The 10,930-nt window shown below is 36.5% G+C and overlaps 1 protein-coding gene across 1 annotated transcript in view; it reads left to right on the top strand.

The window, feature by feature from the left end:
* Window positions 1–499: 499 nt before the first annotated feature.
* Window positions 500–10,930, top strand: part of LOC107042404 (endochitinase) — a 119,752-nt gene continuing 109,321 nt past the window's right edge. Inside the window, exon 1 of the mRNA XM_015263436.1 lies at window positions 500–582. The gene's annotated coding sequence lies outside the window, so the exon portion shown is untranslated. The remainder of the gene's footprint in view (window positions 583–10,930) is intronic.

The raw sequence follows: 10,930 nt of genomic DNA, 5'->3' as shown, positions 1-10,930 counted from the left end.
GAATAATGATAACTCAGATAATAATATAGATAATCAATTTAAACTAGATAATTTGAGAGTTGCTTACATCAATGTCAACTCAATAGTCAGACAGCAACGAAGATATTTCCTTCAAAACTTTATACAAGAGAACGACATTGATATCACTTTAATAGGTGAAACGAAGTTAAACCATAATCATAAGATTAATTTTGATAAATATGATTTCATAAAAAACGACAGGAAAAACTCCAAATTCTCAGGTGGCACTGGAATTATAATTAAAAAATCTATTCCGTATACGATCATCAATTACTCCAGCTCAATTAATAATACAGTATTGGAATTTACTATTATTAAAATTATGTCTGAAAATAATAAGTCTATCTTTTTTGTCAGCACATACGCCACCAATGCAGTTAAGATGAAACAGATCTTCTTGGACGAACTCGACTCATTGTTCAATAATCTGAAACTGGGACACATTAATAATTACTACATAATTCTAGGAGATCTAAATTCCAGACACTAAGACTACGGTGATTCAACTAATAATGATCGAGGACGACATCTCCGAGACTGGGAGTTAAGAAACGATCAAAGGTATAAAGTTCATCTCATTCCTCCTAACGATTTCACATATATAGAGTCTCGATCTTACTTGGATCTGGCTCCGATAGATTCCAGACTGACAGTTAAACATTTAGTCAATGAAAAAACTCAAACTCTTATTTATGATAGCGATCACAAAGCTATTTTATTAGACTTCGACCTTGACGATAATTTATTAGTCAATTGCCCTCCAACTCAAGAAAAATTTTATTACATATATAAAAATACTAATTGGGAATCATACTCAACCTATCTTAAAGATAACTATGAACTTATAATTCCCAACGACAGAAATTTAGCAAATACTGAAATAAATGATTACATTAAAAACTTCACAGATTTCATTGTAAACTCATTTGACTCTCAGATCCCTAAGGAAAAACCCTCCGGAAATATCACTAAATATGCAAACAAAAAAATCAATAAATTACAAAAAACTAAATCTAAATTACTAACTCTTTATCACAGATGCTTAAAAATAGATCCTAATATAAGACACCCCTAAACATAACGCGTTAAACAACTCATAAACACCTGTAAAAATAAACTCAATGAATTCAGTTCAGCTGTTGAAAAACATTGGCAAAATATATACAAAACAATAAATTACAAAGACACTGAAAAATTCATGCCGACGATAAATAACATCTTTCTACCGAAAAAGAAACAAATAATAAAAGAGCTCAAAATTCTCACAAACAATGAAACTCTTTTACAAGAAGCTTCCTGTCAAATTGATAAAATACCAATGAAAGATGATAAATTCATTATCAATAACGATCCCGATATAATAAACGTAGTAGGCGCGTATTACCAACGTGTAAACTCCCCCAGATATCTGAACGAAAACTCCAGACTAAAAGAAATCGTGGACAATAAAGTCAACGACTTCAGAACTGAGTTAAACTCAGATATCAGAAATAACAAAACAATAACTACCTTCAACATTAACAGTCTCGCTTCCCGAGCGGATTCAATCAACGACTACGACAACTACTTTACCTCAATTACCTCAGTTAAATTAATTCTTAAATACCTACCTAACAAAATATCGAGCGAAATTGATAGAATCCCCTCAATTGTAATAAAACACTTACCAGACACAATGATCAGAGATCTAACTATAATTATAAATAACGCACTAAACAACTTCTACTTCCCTAAAACATGGAAAACCGCCATTGTTATACCCATTCATAAAAAAGAAAAGAGTCTAGACGAACCAGTGAGCTATCGCCCCATTAGTATTGCATTGAGCAAAGTATACGAAGCAATAATAAACAACTCAATCCTCCATTATGTTAATAAAAATAAGATCATACCTGATAATCAATATGGGTTCCGACATCAGCACTCAACAATTCATGCAGTTAACAAATTACTAACTGACATTTAATTTTAACATGGCATTTGAACTAAATAATAACAAAAATACATTCTCGACTGCCGAAGTATTAGTAATTAAATACCAGAAAATTTATTAAACTAGAGAGTCAAAAAGTGACCATTTGTTTATAATAACTCAGTTACTTATCATCAAGTTTTTTCATGTACCTGTTTTTTTTAAATGTAAATATTGTAAATAACTGTAAATACCAATTGTTAAAATTAAATAAAAACATGGTTAAAAAAAAAAGTAAGAGCCCCCGACACGACATTGGAAGGTCCCGGGTTCGATTCCCGGCTAGGAAGTTACTAATTTTTTCTCAAAAAATTGAAATTTAATTAATGCCTGATGAAAGTAGGCAGCAAAACCCTAGCGGAAAATCCAAAATTATAGCGTAACATACCTGATCAGAATCTGCTAAGGTAACCTGATCAGGGGGCCTATTCTCGAGTGGATCGGAAATGTTTACGGAAGTGGCACCGTATACGAATGGTGTATAGGAATCACATAGGCGTTGCATCTATGGAGCCACATCCGAGCTCGGAAATGTTTCCGATCCACTCGAGAATAGGTCCTCAGTGTCTGATCAAGACCTGACTAAAAATTCCACTCGGGCGATCGAGATAGAGGAGAATGATTCAAACGAAACATGTTCACCATTGAATTTGACATATAATTGATGATTTGCCATTTGATCCGTCAATTTTTTATGAATTTTCTAAGTTGATTGACTGAGGCCCCTACTGGGAAATTTGAGAAAAATTACAAAAATTTGATATTACCAATGAAGTATTTTACGGCATATTTTAGAGTCAATATGGAAATTAATCGTGTAATAGCTGCATTGATTCAAAAAAATACTCATTATTGTCAGATTATAATTTTTCTTGTAAATACTAGTTATTTCTATAAATTGAATTTCGATTTTGTTCATGATTATTTTCTCAATTCTATATCATAAGATAAGGCTTCAGTTGACATTTTAGTCCAAGATAAAATTTCTTGAACAAGTTATAATTTTTTTTTAATTTTGCGTTTTTTTTCGCTTGTAAACAAAATTCCTGTCGCCTTTGATTCCCAATGAATAAAATCGGTGTCATCGCCCGAGTGGGAATTGCTTCAGGCCCACCTGAAGCACGATCAGAACTTGATCAGGTTTTTGTAAGGTTCGACTGATCCGGTGATTCCTTATGAGAACCTGACCAAGTTCTGATCCAGGAGATCAGATCCGAAAAACTACAGGCGGATTCAGATCAAGTTCTGATCAGGTAAACATGATCAGATAATGCTTGATGAGAGCCTGACCAAGTTTTGATCCAGTAGATCGGACCCGAAAAACTGCAGGTTGATTCAGGTCAAGTTCTGATCAGGTAGGCACGATCTTACCCTGAGGTCAGCTGCCTGACCGCAATTTGATCAAATTCGGATTTGATGTCTTTAATCGGCATTTGAACGGGGTCAATTGAAGAGAAAATGATCAGATTCAGATCCGGTCCACCTGACATTAATTTTAATAAGTTTTTCGGATAATTTAATTAACTATTATTATACTATTCACATTAAATTTTATCAACCATTATCGATAATTATTTTCAACCTTTGAAAAGAATTATTATAGTATAATTAAAATAAATTAAATTAAATTGATTTAATTTAATGAGTTTAATTTAATTCATCAGTTTAATTAATAGCCAGCCCTTCTCAAATGTACAGAAGGGAGGGATAATGATGCCGTAAGTAGTGTAGTAATACGGGTTCTGGCCCAACTTGATTAATTAATTCGTGATTTTCCCCCTCGAAGTGATGAAAGGGTTAATTCGAAGTGGTTTAATTCGCGGTCGCGGTTTAATTCGCGGTTTAATTCGCGTGGTTGCAGTTTAATTCGCGGTTTAATCAATTAATTCGCGATTTTTTCCGTCAAAGTGATGAAAGGGTTATTTAATTCGCTGGTTAATCAATTTAATTCGCGGTTTTGCGTTACAAAGGACCTTCTCGGTGGAACTGGTCAATCCACCCCGCGAGGGGGTGAGTGAAGGGGTTAATTATTTCGCAACTGTAGAAATCATAGAAGGGGCTCCATAATAAGGGGTAATTTAGCTCCTCTTCTTCAAACATTGACACCTGGCTCCACTTGACATGTCTGAACTTGAGTTTTCCGGTACTTTCTCGTTTGCCGCCCCTCTTCGTATGAAATTGTTGTTGATAACGATATCAATATGTAAATATTTATTTTAAAAAACATTTTCCTGTCACATGTCTGAACTTGAGTTTTCCGGTACTTTCCTGTTTGCCGCGCCCATTCGTGGGAAATCATTGTTAATAATGATATCACTATATAAACATTTATTTTTAAAAAACATTTTCCTGACACGTCTGAACTTGAGTTTTCCGGTACTTTCTCGTTTGCCGCCCCCCTTCATATGAAATTGTTGTTGATAACGATATCAATATATAAATATTTATTTTAAAAAGAAGGGGAGGGAGTATGTATATATGCAAAGAATTTTTGCCTGAACTTAAGATTATCAGTCCTTTGATGATTACCGCTCGTAGAAACAAACGTTATTAATAATAATGTAAAAAATTATTTATTGAACAAAGAAAGGTTTAAGAGTGGGGGATTTATGTATATAAACGAAAAAATTCCCGCACATATCATCAGTTCATCTTGTCACTCTCCATGAAGGACAGCTTCAAACGACGGGAATTAAAGAAACGTTTAGACCTTCTCTTGAAAAACATTCAAAAAGTGAAACAAGTTATACAGTACCGAAGTGACATCAAAGTACTCTGCCCCAATCTGCAGAAGACTCGAATTTAAGCTTAATTATCATACCCACGTGAAAACAAAAAAAATCATCATGGATTTCAACAAAATAAACATTGTGGCGCAAATGAAAAATCTTCCTCTTATCAAACTGGCGGATCTGGAAGCTGGAGCATTTTATATCATCACTGCAGCTCGCAAAGTGGAGACAAAGTATGGAGTTGGTGTTATTCTTCATCTCTCAGATACTCACACAGTTTTCGTGAATACTCGACTGGCCAAGTATTTCGCTGAAAATCCCAAGATGTTCGAGAATTTCCAACAACATATTGAGAAGGGCTCACCAACGTTGGAATATCTTGGTGGGAAATACAACAATCTTCGCCTACATCCTGATTCAAACGTGAAAGTTGAAAATAAAGCAGATGAAGCAGATTTCAATGTGATGAATACTATTGCAGAGTTCAAAGAACTTCTCTTAGTGAAAATATCTGAATTGAAACGCAACTATTTATACACCATCACAGCTGCCTCCAAAGTCAAAACCAAGCATGGAATGAGTGTGATCCTCCATTTGAATAATGCTTATTCAGTTTTCCTCAACCGAAGGATATCAAAATTTTTCATTGATAATCCTAAAGAATTTGAAGATTTGCTGAATGAAATCAAGAAAGGCACACCAAAGTTGGAGTATTTGGGTGGTGAATACAACGAAATCAAATTCCATGCAGAGGATGAGGAAATTGTTGCTTAACTTACAAATTAAATAGAACAATATTTTCATTTTTTTTTTTTTATTGATAATTTTTTTTTTCACACAATGATTTTTTATGATTATAACTAATGTAATAGTATCTAAGAAGAACATGAATAAATATAATAATTAAACATATTTTGTTGTTTTTCCTTAAGAATTATTACATTTAACACAATCCCTTATCATAGGTGGTGGTCCATCAAAAGTATCACCCTCGACAGTCTGATAATGCTCCAAACAACGTCTACATCTTTTGATGTGCCAATCAGCTCTCATAGCATCAGTCAACTTGTCCCAACACTGATCAACATGGCATGCAGCGATGAAACTTATAAATGAATGTGGCAGATATGCAATATCTTCACAATCCATCAAATTTAAATTGTTCAATTTGAAGTAAATATTGACGGATCGATCTACTGATCGTACTATTCTTTTCTTCATCATCCAGTTTTTGAGTAGCTCTACATTTTTCAAAGCACATGCCTTGTTGTCGTCTCTATAACTATGGAATGGACAAGTACGAGATGGTAAATCTTTGAAATTGGCTAGTGATGGGCAATCATCGAAAATTTCTTCAATATTAACTACTAGCGGTGCTAATACAGGACCAGAAATTTTTTTCAACCACTCTTTTTTCTCCTCCCCTTTCACATAAATTCTACCAATATTTTCCCACTTTTGCACTAATTGTCCAACTTGCTCGTATGATCTATTCCCATAGTTCCAGGGTAATCCATGATGATGACGCTCAAGCCACAAAGCTACCCTCCTATACTTCGCTGATAAACTGGAGAATCTCCATGGGGGCTTGAAAAACCAAACGTTAGGGTATCCTACACCAGAATCCAAAACTGTGTATCCGAATTCTTTCACGATGAACTCGTTGGAGAGCGTTTGGAAACCTTGTACGTCCACGAGCACCTCCATCGCAACTGATGAAATATTTCTATCGTGATGAGAATTTATACCCCTCTCGCCCCTCCTCCTCTTTAGATTACTTTTCTTACTCCTCCGCTTATCGGGTTGTAATGTACTACTCGATCGTGCAAAATGAGACAATAAGCAGCTGTTTCCGGAGAAAAACTTATTTTTGTTTCAAACTCCAGGCGGACATCCACAGGTCCAAATTTCAAGGATTCATTTTGTTTAGAGCAATCGATGACTACCAGGGGTGTAATCGCTGCAAATTGTGCTTTTGTCAATAATGGATTATTCGCTTGTTGATCATAATATGATGATTGAAAGTTTGAATACATGTCATATAGTATCGAATACTGATTTTTAGTCATGTCTACATCCAAATTTCCATATGGATAACGTTGGGAATTTAGGAATAATTTCACATCGATGATACTACAATGATCAAAATTGCTAGCATTTTTCTTATTTCTATTTTTTCGATCTGTTTGGAAGCCTAGAATGACATAACGTGGTTTCTCAAGCTGAGTTGCGGTTTTCACCGTCCACACGTGTTTTGTTGTCGCTGGAAGCATTGGATACTCATATAATTCCCATGATCTGAAGCTCATCGATATTGCGGGATCTTTCTGGATGAAATTGAGCAACTCAATCTTCTTAGTATCCGATAATGACACATATGGAACCATCCACTCAATTCTCATAAAATTGATCTTCACATCTTCTTTGGCGGTTTGAATCAAAGCATTGTTATCATGGCGAGCTCTGACTAGAACCAATTCATGTTTCACATTGACCATGATTTTCCGATAATCTTCAGCAAATCCCAGCAACATGCCCAATGGGATGGAGATGTCAAAGCAACCATTGCCATCAGTTAAACTCAATTTCTCTTGCACACCCAACCATCCGGCATTTTCCATTGAGATACTTTGATTTGGTGTTAATGACACGAGATTTTTCATGAGAGTAGTAATCCCCACGTTCTTCACTTTATCAATTTCAATAGCATTAATTTCATAGCGGATCTCTTGGAATAGATGACAAATGGCGTTATTCACGAAGCTTGTAGTTGTAGAGATGGCATTGTCCGATTTGAGCAATTTACCCGTGATGTGCAAGTAACTTTTACTTGGTAAAATACAAAGATCTTGATTTTGTACAGTGATGCGAATTTCATCGCTATTATCCAGTGCCGTCGAGGTATATGGCTGATGTGCATGGATCTCATAGTGAGCGATGGAATCTTCAAACACCGGGGGGAGTTTGATATTCAGGCTTTCCTCCATGGTATACAACAGGCGAATAAGATTTTTACTTGACAAAAACGTTTTTTCCACTTTTTCTTACGGCCAGACCGAGACTCTTGAGAAACTTCACGTTCTGAGGTGTTAACCCCTTGAAACCAGCATGCGAAGTGATTGAAGCGAGGCATGATTGGGGGCTTTTATAGGAGTAGCCAATCTTACGATTATATACTATGCCCATGATTATACAATAGATTTGATGTGTAGCCTGATGGTAATTGTTTCGCCTCTAAAATTCACCAAGTCCCCGTCTTGATCAACGATTCGGAGTTGTAAATCGGTTATCGTTTTTACAGACACTGGTAAATAAATAACTTGCGATGGTACTTCGACAATTTTATACCCAGGGGGCACCACAGGAAAAAATTCATGAATTGTATGAACTTTATCACTGTTGTTGTATGCTCCAGTGGTGATATTACATTCAACTCGTAGAGCGTTCACTTTGAGAATGGCTACAGGCTGATCAGACTGATGAGTTTTATGGGCCTCTAAAACCCTAGGGGTAAAACCAAGGAGACGACCGATCGAATTTGCAGGCCTCAAGTCCAAATCCTTATTGCATGACACTTCACTCCGTAACGTGTTATTGTTACTTCTGATTTTTATATCAATATTATCCTTTTCCACACTTCTTACAATAAATTTTGAGATATCATCGATCTCGTAACTTCCCGTCGGAATGGTGAGGATTGTATCACCTATGTGCAATTTATTATTGCTCGTATCAACGTTTGGAATGGAATTAAAAGTTAAAAATTCCACGAGTCCAAGAACATAATTCTTCTGAGGAGAAAGTTCGATTGGTGGAAAATATTGCACCTCCAACACGGATGATACCCCTGAGATTGTCAATGTGAATGAATCACCCATGATTTCTGAACATCGACTAAGTAAAAGTCATCAACGTTTGCTCTTATATAGGCATCCATTGAGAAATGCCAAACATAAATGTCCACAATTGAAGGTATTCCAGTTCTGGAAACGTTCGTGATTATATTTTATGCTACCAACTCCAAGGTAATTGAAGAGTTCTGTAGGAGGTTGCAGGTTCCCGAAGCTATCGAAATAGGTAACATCGTTCCCCACTTTCTTGTAGGCAACCCAATGAGTTCCAGGACCCTTCTTGTCATCCAAATTGATGATGGCTGACTCATTTTTCAATGGACCATTTTTCGGTAGATCATTGCGCATGAAAACACCACGGAAATGGGGAATTTCCATGAGTTTTGCATACTTTCCAATATCCCCGTCAGTCAGAGCCCTGCGTGGTAGCATCTTTAATAGTTTTTTGGCTTCAAATACAAGCCCATTCCCTTTTTATAAGGTTTAAGATGTAAACCTCTGCCGAGTGCGATAGCCTCCATAGTTTCATTATGTCTCTTATTTTCGGCGAGTTGTTGTTTGGCGGCTTTGGCACTATTCACAGCTTTAGCAATTCCAGCAGCTCCTCCAGCTAATGCCCCCGTGGCACTCAATCCGGCAAATAATGGCACGAGAAATGGTAAGATTCCCCCAATTTTTGATGGAACAGGAATAACTCGTGGAATAGTAACTCTACTTCTCCCTCCAACCTGTTTGATGGCTACTCTTGCACCACTGAGTGCTGTTCTAATAGCATCATGTGACCCATTATTCAATTTGATTGACTTCTTGGCAGCTTTGATGATTGCCCCAATTGTGACTCGCTTTTTAGGTTTCACTCTCCTCTTCTTCTTCTTAGCCACACGTTTTTTTACTCCCATACCTGATTTTTTTCTAGTCTTCATGGCAATGCCTGATTTTTGCACGCCCGTGCCTGATTTTTTCACACCCATGCCTAATTTTGTTTTAGCTTTCATAGCGTTTGTTACCAATAAAGCGGCTGCCTTTTCCCCCACACTGGCATCTGATGCTGAAACGCGTTGCCAGGCTTGCTCTGCAAGTACTTTATCAGCTTCGTGTCGTGCTGAAATATTCTGACGATTTTTTGAGTAGGCAATGTCATGCGCCTTACAAGCAGCATCGAGTGGATTAATCCCAGGATCTCCTCGAGCTAATCTTTTCGTTAATTTCGTGCCTGGTCCACAGTACTGGTAGCCTGGCAAATGCAATTCAACGGGAAGATTGTTGATGACGTTGTTCAACAATCCTTTCCCCTTTTTGCTAGCGCGCGATCTGTGCACAATCATGTCTGAAGCGGAACTGACTAATTTTTGCTATAAAACAATCAATTTATAGGTTTTTGCCGCAGTTGTCATAAAGATGGAGTTCAGTACACATCTCAGCGGTTTACCCGTCATTAATTTCGATTCAGTAACTGTGAAAGATACCAATAAACCGAAACGTCACGGCCAATTGCTACCAAATACGATTCGCGCGGTTTTCTGTGGTCCATCAAATTGTGGGAAAACTAATGCCCTACTGAGTCTCATAATTCATCCTAATGGTCTCAGGTTTTCGAATATTTATGTGTATTCAAAGTCCCTCAATCAACCCAAATATCAATTTTTACAAAGTTTACTGGAACCTCTTGATGACATGAAGTATTATCCATTCTCAGACAATGAGGAAGTTGTCTCGGTAGATAATGCAAAAGCGCATTCACTGTTCATATTCGACGATGTGGCATGCGAGAAACAAAATAATATCAAGGCATATTTTTGTATGGGGAGACATAAAAATGTTGACAGTTTTTATTTGTGTCAGTCATACGCTCGCATCCCAAAACATTTGGTGCGTGACAATGTCAATTTTCTCGTATTATTTAAACAGGATGAAATGAATTTGAGACATATTTATAACGATCATGTGAACACAGATATGTCATTCGAGAAATTCAAAGAATTGTGCTCAGCCTGTTGGAAAGACAATTATACTTTTCTAGTTATTGATAAAGATAGTGACGTTGATGGGGGTCGATATAGGAAAAATTTCGATTGTTTCATTCGAATAAATAACAGTTGTGGGAGGAAGAAGTAAACAGTTGTGAGATAGATTCCAGCGAGTCAACATGCCCCCCCACAAGGGTGAATTGTCCAAACAACAAGAGCTGTTACGTCAAATTTCCAATGCACGAAAAGCTATTCAACGAAAACATAACCTTTTGAAATTAGGCAGACATAATGTTGATGAACCAATGAATGAAGTTCTCAAACCCATTGTGAGACCGCTTCAGGAATTAGCCGCTCGAAATGTGAAATCATTCGATGACAGTAGAC

Source organism: Diachasma alloeum, unplaced genomic scaffold, assembly GCF_001412515.2.
Source record: "Diachasma alloeum isolate Michigan unplaced genomic scaffold, Dall2.0 Dall_scaffold_00447, whole genome shotgun sequence".
NCBI lineage: Eukaryota > Metazoa > Arthropoda > Insecta > Hymenoptera > Braconidae > Diachasma > Diachasma alloeum.
The sequence above is the reverse complement of the archived record's forward strand: the minus strand, read 5'-3'. Positions and strand labels throughout refer to the sequence as shown.